The sequence below is a fragment of the Otolemur garnettii genome, unplaced genomic scaffold, assembly GCF_000181295.1.
Source record: "Otolemur garnettii isolate 467f Iridium unplaced genomic scaffold, OtoGar3 scaffold00018, whole genome shotgun sequence".
In the NCBI taxonomy this organism is placed as follows: domain Eukaryota; kingdom Metazoa; phylum Chordata; class Mammalia; order Primates; family Galagidae; genus Otolemur; species Otolemur garnettii.
This window is the reverse complement of record NW_003852413.1, coordinates 18,365,614-18,382,036: the sequence shown is the minus strand read 5'-3', so window position 1 is coordinate 18,382,036 and position 16,423 is coordinate 18,365,614. Positions and strand designations below refer to the sequence as shown.

Here is a 16,423-nt window from a genome sequence, read left to right as displayed (position 1 = left end):
CTGATGAGGAGGGCAACACCTCAGGCAACACCTGAGAGGGGTTTTTGCAGTTTAACTGAACCACCAAATGTTTTGTCTTTTTTTCCCCTTAAGCCCCTGAATCTTGAGCGCTCCTGTGCTGCCACCTCCTGGCCAGTAAGATAAGAGCAGGCAGGGTTGAATGCCATTTGGGAACTTGGGAATACTTGTTAATACAATCAGGGGTGATATTTAAAACATATGTAATAAACTACCCATCAGCAGTGTTCTGAAGCCCCTAGTAAGCCAAGGGCCAACCCTGTAGAATGCAGACTGTGAGAAGGTTGAGGAGTCCTGGAGAAGGGTATTCTGGTATTTTATTAAATGAACTAATCCGACAGCGATGCTGAATGTTCTTAATGCTGGGAGATGATCCATGCCCTGAGGCTTATGCCACCCATAGAATCAGGACACTGTGAATGAGTGTCCACATATAGCCCAGGTATGGACTATTCCTATTCTGAGGCAGGGGAGATGCCCCATATTGTCCCCCCAACCCAAGGCCCAGGCACATGTTCACACACACACAGAACAGGTGCTATGATCTGTCTGTTTATAAACAAAATACTACCCACTATTGCTTTACTTTACAAGTACTTAACTTTATCTTTGAGGTGACTCTTCCTAGGATCCCCCTTGTGAATCTGATCCAGGTCCTACACTCCCTTCTGACCCACGTCTGATGATGGGAAGTGCTCTCCCACCAGAGAGCCAGGAAAGGAGCCTGGAAGGGAAGCAGCAGGCTGAGCTGGGAGCTACTAAAATTCTGGAGAGTTGTTCTGAGAAACATCTTTAAGTTCCTTCCCCCAGCCTCTTAAGGACTTGAATAGCAGACTAGATGGGGGGAGGGGAAGGGCTGAATTACAGAGTAGACAGTGACTCCAGAGGCCTTCCAGAACTCTTCAGAACTAAGAACAGAGAGGGAAAGCAGCATGCCCAAGGTCACACAGCAAAGCCAGAGACAAGGCCAAGGCAACCAAAACCTGGAGCTATTGAAGAATTCTTCATAAACAAGAGACCCTTTTGGTTTGCCTTTTCCCACACATAGGGGGTCTGGTTTTGTATTTTTTTTAATTATGGTAAAATACACATAGCAGAAAATTTATCTCACTCATTTTTAAATGTACAGGTCAGTGGTGTTAAATACATTCACAATGTTGTGCAACCATCACCACTGTCAATTTCCAGAACTCTTTCCATCTTGTAAAGCTGAAATTCTGTGGCCATACACAACTCCTCATTTCCCCCTCCCCAGCTCCTGGCAACCACCATTCCACCTTCTATAATTTTGGCCACCCTCCCATGAGTGAAACCAGACAGAATTTGTCTTTTTGTGACTGGCTTCTTTCATTTAGCATCACGTCCTCAAGGCTCGTCCAGGTTGTAGCATATTGTGCAATTCTTTTCCTTTCCAAGGCAGAATAATATTGCATCGTATGTATATACCACATTCTGCTTCTCCGTTCATCTGTGGATGGATACCTGGGTTGCTTCCACATTTTAGCTATTGTGACTAATGCTGCTATGAACATCGCTGTACAAATGTCTTCAAAACTCAGCTTTCAATTCTTTGGGGGGGGGGTTATATCCAGAAGAGGAATTTCTGGGTCACATGGTAATTCTGCGTTTAATTTTTTGTTTGTTTTGTGGGAGAGCAGAGGATGGGGGCTCACTATATTGCCCAGGCTGGTCTCAAATTCCCCAGCTCAAGCCATTTGCCCTCCTCAGCCTCCTGAGATTGCAGGCACATGTCATCACACCTGGTTCTCTGTTTAATTTCTTGGGAGACTGCTATACTGTTTTCCACAGAGGTTATACTATATTTTACATTCATACCAACAGTGTACACCTTTATCAATACTTGTTCTTTTCTGTTTTTTTTTAATAATAGCCATCCTAAAGGTTGTGAGGTAGTATATCATTATGGTTTTGATTTGCATTTTTCAAATAATTAGTAATAAGCATCCTTTCACATGCCTATTGGCAATTTTTTAATCTTCTTTGGAGAAATGTCTATTTAAATGCTTTGCCAGAGCTAGTGTGATTCTAGCACTCTGGAAGGCTAAGGTGGGTGGATTGCTTGAACTGAGGAGATCAAGACCCAGCCTAAGCAAGAACGAGACCCTGTCTCTATTAAAAATAGAAAAACTAGCAGGGCACTGTGGCAGGCACCTGTCGTTTCAGCTACTCAGAAGGCTGAGGCAGGAGGATCACCTGAGCCCAAGAGATTGAGGTTGTTGTGAGCTATGATGCTGTGACACTCTCCCCAAGGCAACAAAGTGAGACTCTGTCTCTAAATAAATAGATAAATATCCTTTGCCCATTTTTAAATAGGATTGCCTTTCCGTTGCTGAGTTTAAGAAGTTCTCTATAGATTCTGAATATTAATCCCTTATCTCTATATATTCTGAATATTAATCCCTTATGTATCAGGTACATAATTTGCAAACATTTCTCCCATTCTTTGGGTTGCCTTTTTACTCTGTCGAGAGTGTCTTTTGATGCACAAAAATTTTTTAATTCTTATGAAGCCCAATTTGTCTATTTTTCCTCTTAACGCCTGTGCCTTTGGTGTCATATCTAAGAAATCACTTCCAAAGCTATTGGTCAGCTTTCGTCCTGTGTCTTCTTCTAAGAGTTCCATGCACAGGTTTTCATTTGTGTATTTTCTTTACAGTTATAATCAGACCAAATATATATAACTTGATGGTTTGCTGTAAATATTCAACATGATCTCTATTCATAACACTGTGAAGTATTCTATAGCAAATATAACTCGATAAATTTAACACTTGTTTATTGGATGTTTGGTCTGTCCTAAAATACTGTGAAGGATATCTTTGCCTATAACCTTTATTTATTTTAGGACTTTCCTCTAAGATGCAGTCATTTTATTCCTAGGAAACAAGGGAAATGAAAATCTTTTTTTTTTTAGACGGAGCCTCAAGCTATCCCCCTGGGTAGAATGCCATGGCATCACAGCTCACAGCAACCTCCAACTCCTGGGCTCAAGCGAGTCTCCTGCCTCAGCCTCCCAAGTAGCTGGGACCACAAGTGCCCGCCACAACGCCTGGCCATTTTTTGGTTGCAGCCATCATTGTTGTTTGGCAGGCCCAGGCTGGGGATTCAAACCCGCCACCTTAGTTGTATGTGGCTGGCGCCTTAGCCGCTGGAGCCACAGGTGCTGAGCCAGGAAATGAAAATCTTTAAAGCTTATAATGCATTTTGCTAAACTACCTTCCAAATAATATTTATGTTAATTTGTCCTCTATGTCCTACTGTAAAATATGGCAGTGACCATGTAGCCACACCCCTGGCAGTGTCTTTGCTAATTTGATATGATGAAAACAGCATGTTTTTAATTTGCATATCTCTGATTAATTATAATGCTGGACTTCTATTTCTGTATTCTGGAATACTCTCCATTCTGGGGAGAGTACTAGTTAGCACAGTGTCTAACTAGTTACCATTTCTCATTGATTCTACACAAGGAAAATCTCTGGGATCCATTTTCTCCTTTCCATTATTAAAGCCTTACTTCAAGATATCATCTGTCATCTGAGATATTTAGGTCCTTATTTGTTGGGGGGGGTTGTTGGTTTTTTTTTTTTTTTTTGAGACAGAACCTCAGTCTCCCTGGAGTTGAGTGTCATGGCGTCATAACTTACAGCAACCTCAAACTCCTGGGCTCAAGTGATCCTCTTGTCTTAGCCTCCCAAGTAGCTGAGACCACAGGCGCCCGCCACAACACCTAGCTAGCTTTTCCATTTTTACTAGAGACAGGGTCTCACTTTGTTAAAGTTAAAAACACAGCTATCCTTCGTCACATCTCTCCAGCTGCGAGATCTCCAATACCTCCTTACCACCTGTCCAAGCCCTCTCGACCCCTTGGCTGGGCATTTAAGGCCATCCGAGAGCAGCCCTCCCTCCCAGGCAGCCTCACTCCCTACTTCCTGCACACCCTGGGCCTGGGTTCTTGTGACATGCTGCTCCTTGCTCTGCTTCCTCCACTTTCCCTGAATTCCCATACGTGTGTATCCACTGAGAGTCCTTCCACACCCAGCTCCCCAGGCTGGGCACTGTCCAAGGTCCTGGAGAGAAACATTAAACAAGACGTGAGGGTGGGCGGAGGGGGTACAGATACATTCTGATTAAGGCCCTTTGGCTTCATGACACGAGTCCATTCTGGCCAAAAGAGGAGCCTATTTGGAAGGACACTGAGATCTCTCAGAATACAGGGAAATAAAGAATTAGAAAGCTCTGGCCTGGCGCCTATAGCTCAACTGGCTAAGGCGCCAGCCACGTACACCTAAGGTGGCGGGTTCGAATCCCCAGCCCGGACCCGCCAAACAACGACAGCTGCAACCAAAAAATAGCCGGGCGTTGTGGCGGGCGCCTGTAGTCCCAGCTACTTGGGAGGCTGAGGCAGGAGACTCGCTTGAGCCCAGGAGTTGGAGGTTGCTGTGAGCTGTAATGCCAAGGCACTCTACCCAGGGGGGCAGCTTGAGGCTCTGTCTCAAAAAAAAAAAAAAAAAAAAAAAAGAAAGCTCTGTGCCCCGGCTTCCTCCCCTGCCCTCCCTGCTCATCCATTCTGCCCTTGGCCGTTGTGATGCTGGCTTAACTCTAGTCGTTGCCTCTCAGCCCTGGGATCACCACGAAAGGGCAATGGTGACTATTCAGCCTCTGTCCAGGATCTTGAGAGAGAATCCAGCTGGCTTACACTAAGGACCCTATTTGGTTGGTGTCCTGTTATTGGCTATGGGTGAGCCCATGGGTCCTTGATTCAGGAGTCCACTGCAGACCCAATTAGCTGTGGCTGGAGAGGGGCAGGGAAGTGGGGGCAGTTGATGGGAAGGTCGTTCCTTTTGGAGATGGTTCTACTGAATCATCCTCTGAAGTTTATCAGGATCCCTGGGGGATTCATGTGCATAGCAAAGTTTAAGAAGTGCAGCAATAAAGTAATGGTTCTCCCAGAGTAGTCTCTGGTCAAGCAGCCTCAGCACCACCTGGGAATTCATTAGAAATGCACATTTCCAGACCCTACCCCAGACCTGCTAAATTAGAAATCTGGGGATGGAGCCTAGACATTGATTTCATAGCCCTTCAGGTGATTCGGATGTGCACCAAGGTCTGAGAACCAGCGCTCTAAAACAGAGCCTGGGAAACTGTTCCTAAGCGGCCAGTCTGTACAGAAGTTCAGGCTTGGTGGTCTCCATCTCGACTCTGCTGTTGCAGCACCTGAGTGGCCATGACAATACACAATAAGGGACAGGCTCACGTGGTGGGTGGAGTTCTCAGTGGCCCCTCCCCAGTGAAACTCTCAATGTAAGGCCTCCACTGGAGTACAAAAGAACCTGGGACTACGATGGGCCATCACTCCTATAATCAGGTCACACTCCGTGGCAAAGGTGAAGAAATTCTGCAGACATAAGGGAAGTCCCCAATCTATTGACTTTGCATTAATGAAAGGTGAGTTTATCCCAAATGGGCCTGACATAATCAGGTGAGTTCTTAAAAGAGACTTTAGAGGTCAGAGGGGGCAGAAGTCACAGAGATGCTCCCTTCCTGGCCGTGAAGGAGGAGAGAGTGACCCATGGTCCCACGACCACAAGGAATGGAATCCTTTCAACAACCTGGATGAGTTTGGAAGAGCACCTGAGCCTCAAGTGAGCGCACAGTCCTGGGATTCAGCCTGGTGAGACCGGAACAGGTAAGCCACAGAAACTTGAGATAATAGATGTGTTTGTGACAATTTGTTCCGCAGCAATAGAAAGCCAATACAACAGGGCTGTATTCTATGAAAATGTCAGAAAATGGGTGGTAGGTTGGACTTAGTGGTCTGCTGAGCCCTGGTTAGAGGATATGGACAGTCCTGGCAGAGCCACTCTCTCTGCTCTAGTGGTTGTAAACAAGCAAGTAGAATCCCAAGGACTGCAATCGAGGCCAGGGCTAGACACCAGGGGAGCAAAGAGGAGCGGCTCTCTTATGTTGCTAGGGGAAGCTGCCCACGTTGCCCAGTTTGGGTCCTTCCAGGCACCACATCAGTCCTGTGATAAGAGGGACTGAAAGGGCCATGTCTGGCTCCTATTGGAGTCAAGATCTGGGCCTATCTTTTTTTTTTTTTTTTTTTGAGTCAGAGTCCATGTAGCCCTCAGTAGAGTGCTGTGGTCTCACAGCTCACAGCAACCTCAAACTCTTGGGTTTAAGCGATTTCTTGCTTCAGCCTCCCAAGTAGCGGGGACTACAGGCACCCACCGCAATGCCGGGCTGTCGGTGCGGCTATGTCACACCAACACGGCGCACAGCAGGCAGTACGCGAACTGATGAATGTACAAGCTCTCAAGAGGTGCGGCTTCCCAGCGGTGCATGCGAGCCGAACCACTGAGTAAACTCCAGCGTGGCTGCAGGAACCTCCTGAACACCCTCTGCAGCAGCTATTACTGACACGATGTACACCAGGTGTGGGGGCCCCGTGTCCAAGGACTACGTGCTTAATGATCGCTACGTGCTCTTTCCCAACGGGGCTCCACTCCCTCCCTGGCGTCACAAATGTTCAAGGTCCAGCACTTGCTTACTAATGAGGAACCGGTATTATCCCATTAGACCACTCCATTGCTTGAGGGCTTTTCTCCAGGCTGCAAAACAGCTTCATACCGGCCAGGAGATTGTCCTGCTGCCAGTTTCCCTCAAGAACCAGTGACTGTTCTCACAAGCATGGTATTCAGTCTACTATACCTGGCTACTTTTTTTTTTTTTTTTTTTTTGAGACAGAGCCTCAAGCTGTCACCCTGGCTAGAGTGCTGTAGCATCACAGCTCACAGCAACCCCCAACTCCTGGGCTCAAGCCATTCTCTTGCCTCTGCCTCCCATTGTTGTTTGGTGGGCCCAGGCTGGATTCGAACCCGCCAGCTCAGGTGTATGTGGCTGGCACCTTAGCCACTTGAGCCACAGGTGCCGAGCCCTGGCTAATTTTTTGTTACATTTGTCGTTGTTGTTTTAGCTGGCCCAGGCTGAGTTCGAACTCGCCAGCCTCGGTATGTGTGGCTTGCACCCTACCACTGAGCTACGGGTGCTGCCTGGGTCTGTCCTTTGATAATCAATCATTACAACCCAACAAGCAAGTCATGGCACTTTGAAGCACTATGCCGCCACCAATCAGGAGGAAGCTCTCCATGTATATACAGAACCAACTCCAGGACATAAAAGAGAACAGAACGAAGAACCATGCATAAAGTATCCCCATTTTGTCTAAAAAAATGAAAAGACACACAAGAAACTTCTATCAGTGGGTGCCTCTGGGATGCTGGGGGTCAGAGGTGGGAGGTGACTTACCTTTCACCATGTGCCCTGTATGAATTATCTCTTGCTGAGTAACAAATTAACCTGAAACACTGCAGCTTAAAACAGGGGTAAACATTTATTATCTCATAGTTTCTGTAGGTCAGGTGTCTGAGTGCTGCTTAGCTGGGTGGCTCTGACTCAGAGTCCCAGCTTGAGGGGACAGACTACCCAGAAACTAAAAGATCAGCTCATCACCACACCTGCATGCTGGAGCCAGAGTAGGGGCTATCCAGGGGCAAGTTCGGGCCCTTTGTGGGCTCTGAGTTTTGGCTGCTGGGTCTTCATTGACTTCTGACTTCCTGTGTTCTATTGTAGATCCAACAATTCTTGTCCTTCTTTGGGGTTGGCCAGAGTGGCCCAGAAACATGGGTAATGGGTTGGAAGTTGCATCACTGGTACTGGCTGAAGGAGGAACCAGGTTTCTGTGATTTGGTTATATTTTGGTCAAGTCACCACCCTGATGACCTGAGATCTGGCTTAAAAGATTCAAACTTAGGGTGGTGCCTGTGGCTCAGTGGGTAGGGCACAGGCCCCATGTACCAAGGGTGGAAGGTTCGAACCCGGCCCCATAAAAAAAAAAGATTTAACCTTAGATTTAGATCTTTTATCCATCTTGAATCAATTTCAGTGAGTGGAGAAAGGTGCAGGTCCAGTTTCAGTCTTTTACCTGTGGTTATCCAGTTCTCCCAGCACCATTTGTTGAATAGGGATTCTTTCCCCAGTGTATGTTCTTGATTGGTTTATCAAAGATCAAGTGGCTGGCTCGGTGCCTGTGGCTCAAGCAGCTAAGGCACCAGCCACATAAACCTGAGCTGGAAGGTTCAAATACAGCCCAGGCCTGCCAAACAATGATGGCTGCAACCAAAAAATAGCCAGGCATTGTGGTGGACCCCTGTAGTCCCAGCTACTTGGGAGGCAGAGGCAGGAAGCTTGCTTGAGCTCAGGAGTTGGAGGTTGCTGTGAGCTGTGATGCCACGACACTCTACCCAGGGCCACAGCTTGAGACTGTCTCAGAAAAAAAAAAAAAGATCAGGTGGCTATAAGATACTAGTTTCATCTCATGGTTTTCTATTTATTTCAGATGTCTATTTCTCTATTTTTGTGCTAGAAAGACAATTGATGCTAGTACATGGTACCTGGTAGGGGGTTGGGGAATGAGGGAGTGGAGAGAAGGAAGGAGGGAGGGGTTGGGGGGGTCATGGTGTGTGACACACCTTGTGGGGGCAGGATACAATAATAAGAGGGACTTTACCTAACAAATGCAAGCAGTGTAACCTAGTTCTTTATACCCTCAATGATTTCCCAACAATTAAAAATAAAAGGATTTAACCAAAGGTTATATGGGCAGGGAAGGAGAAAAAAAAGGGCTGGTTGCAGAAGCTCTGCCCAGGCTCCTCCTAGCCCTCAAGAGCAAGCAATCACCGTGTGGCACCCTTAGAGGTCCTTATCTTAGTTCCTTTGGGCTTCAGTGACAAAATACCATAGACAGGGTGGCTTATAAACAACAGACATTTATTTCTCACAGTTCTGGAGGCTGGGAGATCCTAGGTCAAGGTGCTGGCAGATTTGGTGTCTTGCAAGGGCCCTCTCTCATCTATACACAGCCATCTTCTTGCTCACAGCAGAGGGACAAATAAGCTCGCTGAAGACTCTTTTACAAGGGCGTTAATCCCACTCGTGAGGACTCATGACCTAATCACCTCCTAAAGGCCCCACCTCTTAATACCATCATCTTGGGGGTTAGGATTTGAACATACAGGCCAGGTGCAGTGGCTCATGCCTGTAATCCTAGCACTTTGGGAGGCTGAAGCCAGAGGAACACTAAAGGTCAGGAATTCCAGACCAGCCTGAGCAACATAGTGAGACCCTGTCTCGAAAAGAAAAATTAGCTGGTCATGGTGGTATGTACCTGGTAGTCCCAACTACTCAGGAGGCTAAGACAGGAGGATCATTTGAGCCCAGAAGTTCAAGGTTGTAGTGAGCTGATGTAACCACTACACTCCAGCCTGGGAAACCAGAGTGAGACCAAAAAAGAAAAGATTTCAACATATGCTATGAATTGGGAGTGGGAGACATACATATTCAATACACTACAGTCTTATCATTGCCATAAAATTCCTAAGTCAGAAAGGTGACTTTTTGACTTCAGATATCATACCTCAGGACCCTGCTGGTCACATATAAACGTCCTAGAACAGCAGTTCTCAACCTGTGGGTCACGACCCACAGGAACTGTATTAAAGGGCCGTGGCATTAGGAAGGTTGAGAACCTAGAAGAAACATTAAGCCACTGTCTGATACAAGTTTGTCCTACAGGTGATAAATACAGCTGGGAGTGAAGCCTTGAAGGCTCACTGGCCACTGAGTTTTGAGGAAGAAATGAAATCCAGCCTGGGGCCATGAGGGAGCCATGGGGGCTGTAGCCACCAAGACCTCAGGCAGCCCCAGGAGCTAAGGATCTGGAAGGGGCCTGGGAAAGCAAAGGCAACCTGCTTCACACAGGTGCTCAGCATGAGCCCTGCCCCGTCCCAATATCCTGGGATGAAGGGCCAGCATCCTGCCTGTCACTTGTCACCCATGGAGACTGCAAGGGGAAATTGCCATATAAGCTACCTAAATGTAACCCAGTGCTGTGTGTTTACACTGGTCAGAGGCACATCACCTTTCCACGTAGCTCTCACTTTCCTATTCAGACAACAATGGGGCAGATGACTTCTGCTGTCCTCTCAAGGATTATAAGTTTTGGCACCCTAGCTCCTCCTAACTGCATTAGTTTCCTATGGTTGCTATAACAAATTCCCATAAATAAAGTGGCTTAAGACAACAGAAATTTCTTTTTTTATTGTCTGGAGGCCAGAAACATGAGATTCAGGTGTGCTCCCCACAGAGCCTGCTACTCTTCCTCTCCCAGGTGACTCGGGCAGCCTTTGGCTTGTGGTGACATCACTCCAATCTCCACCTCCACCATGATGTGGTCTTCTCCCCTGCTGTGTGTGTCATCTCTCAAACTCCCCTCTGCCTTTCTCTTATGAGTACAAATATCACAGAATTTCTGGCCCACCTGGATAATTTAGGGAGATCGCACCTTGAGGTTCTCAAATGACATCTGCAAAGACCCTTTTTCCAAATAAGGTCACACTTCTGGGTTCTTCATGGATAGGGTGACCAGATTTTAACATCTGTAAGGCGGGGACAACATGGCCGGGGGGCAGAGCCAGGGCAGAGCTGGGCGGAATGGGGGCGCGGGGCAGGGGACGGGGCAGGCAGGGCCTGACAACAAGGCAAACTTTGATAAGCAGTTCTCGATAATCACTTCTCAGCAATTATTTATTACAGTTTAACATTATTAAATTAACAAAAATAATATAAAACTCATATTCTGGCGAAATAGCCATATGAAAACTGTATATTCCCTTCTTGTTCTCCAGCCCGTTCGTGCATTCTTTCCAAAAATCGGGACTTTTTTAAAATGCTGTGGGACGCAGGACAAATTATTGGAAAGTGGGATTGTCCCGCCAAAATCGGGATGTCTGGTCACCCTATTCATGGCTATCTACAGGGGTCAGTAACCCCCTATGTCACTCTCTCCAACAAAGATATAGGACTAGACTAGGGACAAAGGGTGTCCCCACCCCATCTCCATCCTTGTCAAAGCTACAAAGGACAAAAGGGTGCTGCCTTGCACCTGGCCATGGAGCACCAGGCCTACCCACAGCCTCCTGCCGATTTCCAGAGCCATAGCTGAAGGATGAGATCATGTCCTAATGGGCATCGGAGCATCCTGAACAGCGTCGCATCTTGAATGGAATTACACACACCCTCCCTTCTGCAGCTTCCGTTCTGCGAGTGCCAGAGGTTGTATGATTGCCAGGGTGGCAATTAAGGAGGGGACCGGAAGCCAAGTGGTGCATTCTCAAGCCCTGGCAGCAGGGCTGTCTGTTTCTACCAAAGGAGAAGAGACTTTCCAGAAAGCAAGCTGTATCCACACAAGACCCACCCGGACAGCCTCTAATGCAGTGGTTCTCAACCTTCCTAATGCCACGGCCCTTTAATACAGTTCCTATGGGTTGCCACCCACGATGAGTGAAATGAGGAGTGAGCAGCCAGGGTGCTGTGCTTCCCTGAGGGATGCTGATGAGAACATGGTCTCTGCCAGCTGGGGGCCCCTGTGTATGGGCCAAAGGAGGAAGGAAGCAACCCAGAGTCAAGGAGAACTGAGGATAGGGCATGTGTGGCAGAAACAGGTAAACAAGTGGAACTTGGGTTCTCTTCCCAGATCAGGAACAAATGATCTTTTAAAGAACCCCCACAAAAATGGCTCAGCACCTGTAGCTCAAGCAGCTAAGGCACCAGCCACATACACCTAAGGTGGCGGGTTTGAATCCAGCCCAGGCCCACCAAACAACAATAATGGCTGCAACCAAAAAATAGCCAGGCGTTGTGGCGGACGCCTGTGGTCCCAGCTACTTGGGAGGCGGAGGCAGGAGACTCGCTTGAGCCCAGGACTTGGAGGTTGCTGTGAGCAGTGAAGCCATGGCTCTCTACCCAGGGGGACAGCTTGAGGCTCTGTCTCAAAAAAAAAAAAAAAAAAAAGAACTCCCACAAATCACTAGAAAAAGACAATCCAAAAGGGGGAAAATAAGCCAAGAATTTGAACAGATATTTTACAAAAGAAATACAGATGGTCAACAAACATACGAAAAGATGTTCAATCTCTCTATCAATTAGGGAAATAAAGTTTAAAACAAGCAGAGTAGGAAAAATGGAGACATCTGAGTAGAGTCTGGTGTAGTTCATTTCTTAGTTTTAGTCATTAACATGCAAACACTAGGGAAAGCCTAGGAGAGCTCTATTTTTTGCAACTTTCTGCAAGCCTCAACTTATTTCAAAATAGAAAGGTAAACAACAGCTTCTACAGCAACAGAAAACAACAAAGAGGGATCATTGTTTACCCAACAGAGTGTCAAGAAGGATCAAGATTGATAAGATAAGGCTGGGCCCACACCACACCTTGGGAAGCCAAGGCAGGAGAATCACTAAAGGCCACGGATTTGAGACCAGCCTGGGCAACATAGCGAGACCCTGTGTCTACAAAAAATTTTAAAATTATCTGGGTGCAGTGGCTCCTGCCTATAGTCCTGGCTACTCAAGAGGAACAGTGGCAGTGGTGTCACTAAGGGGAAGCAGGCTGCTTGGTGGGAGGAACAGAGCTCCTGTTTGGAGAGCTCTCTGGCAGTATGGATAACAATTTCACTGGTTATGCCTGTTGAGCCAGGAATTCCAAGGCTTGGTATTCACCCTCCTTAGATCTTGCAGTTGTATGCAAAGAGGCATGTCCAAGGCTAATTGTCACAGTCTTGTCTATGATAACCAAGAGGAACCTAAATGGCCAGCACAGGAAATGTTAAATGATATAATGTGTCTAACCCTGAAATACTACACAGCAGGTAAAAAGAATCCAATATACTCATGTGAACAAAAATGGGAAGGTTTCCAAAGCAGTAAGTTGTAAAACAATGTATCTGGTTCCATCTTTTTGATGTAAAGAAATAAAGCTATACATTTCTAAATGTATATCTAGGCCGGGCAACCGCAGCTCAGTGGTTAGAGCGCAGGCCACATACTCCAGGGCTGGTGGGTTCGAACCCGCCCTGGCCTACTGAAAAAAAATGTATATATAGGCCAACCCAGAAATGTGGAAAGATCCTCTTCCCATTGGCAAGAGTTCCCTCTGGAGAGGGCAGGCAGGTGGAGTCAGGAACAGAGTCTCATTTCTTTTACATTCTAATTTTTTTTTTTTAGAGACAGAGTCAAAGAATCAGAATGTTTTTAGACCTAAGAGCCCCTTATCCCAAGAAATAGGCACAGAGAGATTAGCCCTAATCCTACTGGTGTTCTGAAGTGTTTATACCAGCTAGTTAGTAGTATCAGCTAGTTATACCAACTTGTTAGAAGTACCATGGCAATAAGGGAATCCTACAGATTAACCAACACTTGGCTTTGTAAGTGTTGCAAATTATTTGAGAAAAAGTGTGATAACAAAGAGTTCTCCTGGACAAATGTGCTTCACTTTTTTTTAAAGACTGAAAGTTTAAGCCAAAGGCACACATGAATAATACATTTCATTTTCTCTCTTGTGCATTCATCTGGAAAATACTTTTATGCAGCGGGCTGGGCTTCAGGGGTAATGAATCCCAGCTCTGCAATTCTCTTCCCATCACTGCTCCCTCGGGCATTTTGGTACCTGTAAGCAAACACTTCAGGGCACCAGCAGGACTGGGGCTAAAAGAATTTTTATAAAAGTTGCTTCAGTCCTTGGTGGCTCTCCCTGGTTTATCTAATTTGGACTTTCACACTTTCTTTACTTAAAGAGGAATACTCCCCTATATTTGTAATTCTTTAGTGTACGTTTTCTACTTTAGTTGATTCATAATTTTGATTCCATATTCCAAACTCACAGTCACCAGCCCTAACTTGCAAGAGAAAGAAGTTATTGTGGATGAACAAGCAAAGCACACAGGTCTGGAGATGCTATTGTTGGACACAAAAGCCCCTCTATGCCATCGTGAGAGCCCAGTCCCCTGTCACGCAGCACGAGGAAAGGGCACTCGCTGTGCTCACGCTCTGTGTAACCCTCCTGAATTGGTAAACAACGGAAACATAACACAAGTTGTTTTCTTAGCTTGCTGTTGTTTTTAACTCAATAAAATGTTAATTAACTTCATGAGCTTTTTTTTAACCCTATATAATCTCTCCATTTGAATGGACTCCAATTGCTGGTTTGAATGGGATGTTTCCTTTGAGCATGGGCCAATGTCCGTGTATGCGCCTGTAACTGTCAGGATAGGTTAGATTATTGCCCAGTAACAAACAATACCCAAATCTCCAGTGTTTGACAAGTTTGTTTTCTGCTCAGGCTACATGTCCCGTGAGGATCAGCAGGGAGTTTGGAGCTTCCATAATGACTTCCAGGTCCGAAGTGACACCTGTCACTTTCCTTCACAGCTCATTGGTCTGGAGTCACGTGGCCCCCCAAGAGGCCAGGAAATTTGGGGCTCTGTGTGCACCGCAGAAGAGGAGAGCTGCCCTATCATCCAGCACAGCCCCCCATGCGTACACAGCACCACACATGACAGTCTCACTCTCACACCTGGCCTGGGTAAGAGTGTTTCTCAGGAGAGCTACACACCAAACCAATTAGTCAGAAGTTCATGTACCAGTTCTGAGCAGGGCAATGGATGGGACTGAGGGATAAGAACTAGGTGTATATATATATATATATATATATATATATTTTTTTTTTTTTTTTTTTGAGACATAGTCTCATTCTGTTGCCATTGGTAGAGTGCTGTGGCATCACGGCTCAAACTCTGGGACTCAAGCGATCCTCCTGCCTCATCCTCCAGGTAGCTGGGACTAAAGGTGCCTGCCACAACACCTGGCTATTTTTAGAGGTGAGGTCTTGCTCTGGCTCAGGCTGGTCTCAGACTCATGAGTTCAGGTAATATACCCACCTTGGCCTCCCAGAGTGCTGGGATTATAGGCAGGAGCCACCGTGCCCCACCAGGACTAGGTATTTAGATGTGCTACTGGCATCTAGCATAAGGTGACCAGATTTTAACATTGGTAAAGCGGGACACCATTGACGGGGGTGGGGGGGGTGTCTTTTTTTTTGACCAATCTTAGTTTATTTATTTAAACCATCTCCTGCTACAAGTAAAAGGACAGAAGACTGGTAATCATATGATAAAAGAAGGTGAGCTTAAGGTCCCATACACTTTCTCTGGTCCACGTGCAGAGCAATGGTCCAAACTGATGCTGTGGTCCCCAATGTCTGGGTAGTAGTCTAGGTTCTCTTTATTCATCTTCATAACCAGTTGGAAGTGGATTCACGTGAGGGTTATGGAATAGTATGGTTACATCTCCCCAGGGAAAGGGCTTGGTCCTGATGCAAAGATGGGAGTAAGGGATGAACTCAGGTCTCTCATGTTCTCCATGGCAGGATTTCAAGTAGACATTCAGCATACTCACTCCCACCCCGGGAAGGGCGATGAAGAAGGTGAGGGCCCTTCACATGCGAGCTGAGCCCTCCTCACCGTGGGCACCACTAGACATGGGCCACCCCAACTGTGGGTGGGACTGACCCAACAGCCCAGAAAGCCTGAACACAGCCGCCGCCATTTTTGACCTGGACTAGCTCCAAAAATCAGGACATTTTTAAAACGCCACAGGACGCAGGACAAATTGTTAAAAATCAGGACTGTCCCGCCAAAAGCGGGATGTCTGGTCACCTTAATCTAGCATCAAAGGGCAGCCTGCCCCACACAGCACAGTCCCCCCAGCAGAGATGCACAGGGTCCAAAATTATGCCACAATTGAGAAACCCTGGACTAGAGTAACGAAAAGTTCACCTTATAGAAACAAAGCAAAACATAAATAGAAATCCCCGAACCACAACAAGCAAAACGTCTGCCCTGCATTCCGCCCTGGCTGTCACACATGGACAGTGCCCGTGGCCAGGTGCCATATCTGGAAACTGGTTAACACTGGTCTTTTTTTTTTTTTTTAACACTGGTCTTGACTATCCGGATCCCAGGAGCACCATCTCCCCAGCAATGACAACCCAAAATGTCTCCAGACTTCGCCAAATGTCCCCAGGGCAAAATCACCCACAGCTGAGAACTCTGTCCTGCAAACTTTGAACTTCGCAGAGAACTTTCACAATTTTGGTGAAAGTGTTGGTGTTATCCTGGGAACCCTTAAAGCCTGAATTTAAATCTGGCTCTGCCACTAAATCACTCAGGCCCTTTCTTCTTTGGGCCTCAGTTTCCCTATCTGTAAAATGAGAAGCTTGAACAGAACAATCCCTAAAGTTGGTTCAGAGCTTTTCAGACTGTAGGACTTGGGTTCTCGAATTTTTCATTTTGACACTGTTTCAGTCATAACCTTCCCCCTTCTCTCTCTCTCACACACACACGTGCACACATGCAATAATGGAGTGAGAATTTCAGCTGCATGGAGAACAGTCAGATGACAGAGGGGGGATGGGGTTGGCAGCTGGTGG

General features: G+C 46.6%; 1 pseudogene; it reads right to left on the bottom strand.

The window, feature by feature from the left end:
• Positions 1 to 15,210: 15,210 nt before the first annotated feature.
• On the bottom strand, positions 15,211 to 15,540 carry LOC100952062 (annotated as a pseudogene).
• Between the last annotated feature and the right edge of the window lie 883 nt (positions 15,541 to 16,423).